The sequence below is a fragment of the Clupea harengus genome, chromosome 24 (genome assembly GCF_900700415.2).
Source record: "Clupea harengus chromosome 24, Ch_v2.0.2, whole genome shotgun sequence".
In the NCBI taxonomy this organism is placed as follows: domain Eukaryota; kingdom Metazoa; phylum Chordata; class Actinopteri; order Clupeiformes; family Clupeidae; genus Clupea; species Clupea harengus.
This window is the reverse complement of record NC_045175.1, coordinates 18,014,755-18,017,302: the sequence shown is the minus strand read 5'-3', so window position 1 is coordinate 18,017,302 and position 2,548 is coordinate 18,014,755. Positions and strand designations below refer to the sequence as shown.

Sequence of the window (2,548 nt, the reverse complement as noted above, 5' to 3'; positions counted from 1 at the left end):
CTACCCCATATTCTGATGAGGATGTTCTCTCCTCTTGTCTGCAGATGCCTGTGAGCTCACACTGGACCCAAACACAGCATACAGACGTCTCTCTCTCTCTGAGGGGAACAGAAAGGTGACACGTGAGACACATGAGACACCTGTGAGTGAGGAGCAGCACCATCCTGACCACCCAGAGAGATTTGACTGGTCTCAGGTGCTGTGTAGTGAGGGTCAGTCTGGACGCTGCTACTGGGAGGCTGAGTGGAGTGGTGCTGGGGCTGATATAGCAGTGGCATATAAGAGCATCAAGAGGAAAGGGAGGAGTGCTGACGGCCTGTTTGGATGTAATGACAAGTCCTGGCGTCTGGAATGCTCTGGTGACAGTTACTCTGCCATGCACAATGCTAAGAGTACTGCCATACCTGCCCCCTCCTCCCGCTCCAGCAGAGTAGGAGTGTACCTGGACTGGCCAGCAGGCACTCTGTCCTTCTACAGCGTCTCTTCTGACACACTCACCCACCTGCACACGTTCCACTCCACATTCACTGAGCCCCTCTATCCTGGGTTTAGGGTTTTGGATGAAAACTCCTCAGTGTCCCTGTGCCAGATCACATGACCTCCTGATCCTGCAGGAACACCAGAGTCTGCAGAAGAGTCGCACATTCCGGTTCCAACACCACGGTGTGCCACTTAGAGGGAAAATGTACATTACTATATATACTGTATCTGATATACTGAAACATTATTTGCTGCTATGGAGACCATAACAACAAATAAAGTATATGTGTGTGCATGTGTATGCGCCTGTCCTTGCGTGTGTGTGTTTGTGCGCACATGTGTGTGTGTTTGTGCGCACGTGTGTGTGTTCTCTCACCCTTTCTCTGTTGTTCCCTTTATATTCTGTACATATTTGATAATTTATTCTGTGAAAAATAAAGAGATCTGCTTGTGTGTGAGAGAGTGGGGGGGGGGGGGGCTTTATTCTTTAAATAAATTACTTCTTAAAATGTGACATTTACTCTGATATGTGTATGTACTCAACAATGTGGAACATAATTTAATTCATAATAAACTACATGACAAATAAAAAAATGAAATGTAAAGATGGTTATATTTTATTATGTGGTGAAAATGAAGTTTCTCTTTGAGGTTCAAACTATATCAAACACCCAGTTTATCTATTACAACAAATACAGTAAACTTGGCCTGATTGTGCTTAAAGTGCATAATTCATAAAACACTTGACATAGAGTGAGAAATGAATAAAGAAATAAAGACATCCTCCCTCCCTTACTCTCTCTTTTCTATTCATTGAATGAGTGGTTTTTCTAAAATGTTTCTGTTATGTTGTGTGGTCTTTGTTCATCATAGTGATTATTGTGTGTTCAGGTTCTCATATAAACTTGTTTGTCTTCCTTGTGTGAGCCAAATATCCTGACAAATATCCTGACAAAAGACAGAACAGATAGGGAACCGCTGATGTGTGATACATCCTGACTGTGGTTGTGAGGGTGGAGTTTCTACAGCAGACTAAATAATCTGTATGTTTTCTGAAGATGAAAGGCCTTCTGAGTATGGAAGTGCACATGCCCTCTGGAAGCTGTGATGACCTCAGTGAGACCAGAGAGTGAGAGGATGAGGCTGGTGAAATTATTCACAACACATTTTCCCAGGGAAACCCACGGCTGCTGTAGTTGTGCCAACCCATGTCTCACACCAGTAAGCTTTATAAACTTGATCATGTGTAGTTCAATAAGATCAGGCAAGATCCAAGGCAGGGAAACCCACAGGAGCCTTCCAGAGAGACCGGTGAGTTTAGGGAGTTTGGAGCGCCCTCTAGTGGTGATTGACCTCAACCTCAGGAGAGGTGATGCTTTAGTTTACATTGAATGCTGTTGGGCCAACTTTGGAGCGCCCTCTAGTGGTGATTGACCTCAACCTCAGGAGAGGAGCGCCCTCTAGTGGTGATTGACCTCAGCCTCAGGAGAGGAGCGCCCTCTAGTGGTGATTGACCTCAACCTCAGGAGAGGAGCGCCCTCTAGTGGTGATTGACCTCAACCTCAGGAGAGGAGCGCCCTCTAGTGGTGATTGACCTCAACCTCAGGAGAGGAGCGCCCTCTAGTGGTGATGCTGTAGTTGGGCTGTTGCAGGGCTCTCAAGTTTTGAGTGACAGACCCGCCCCCGCCCCCCGCCCCCCCCCCTCGGCCACACACCCGGGCCGCCCCCATTCCGCCCGCCCCGCCCCTGCCGTATGCCCACAGACCAGCCCCGGTTTTCATGAACATTGTAGTCAACCTTATGCATTTAAATGTACCCTGACCTCTTGCACACTCATCTCTGCAGTCACTGGCAAGTCAAAGTTTTTGACTGTGCTGGTTGACTTACTTCAGTGCCTGCTGTTTGGCCTGATGCCCCTTACTGCCTATGTGCCTTGTCACATCCCGCACACCTGGATGGGCACAGGAGTTCTCTTGGCGGCAGATAGAGCACCAGTAATATGAGCTGGTGCTTCCTATAGGAATAAATGGCCATTTAGAGGTCCATTCACTATTAAAAGAGGTCTTGT

At 47.3% G+C, this 2,548-nt stretch overlaps 1 pseudogene; it reads left to right on the top strand.

Moving 5' to 3' along the window:
- The window catches only part of LOC105898249, an 18,508-nt pseudogene extending 17,593 nt beyond the window's left edge, over positions 1-915 (top strand).
- The last annotated feature ends 1,633 nt before the right edge of the window (positions 916-2,548 follow it).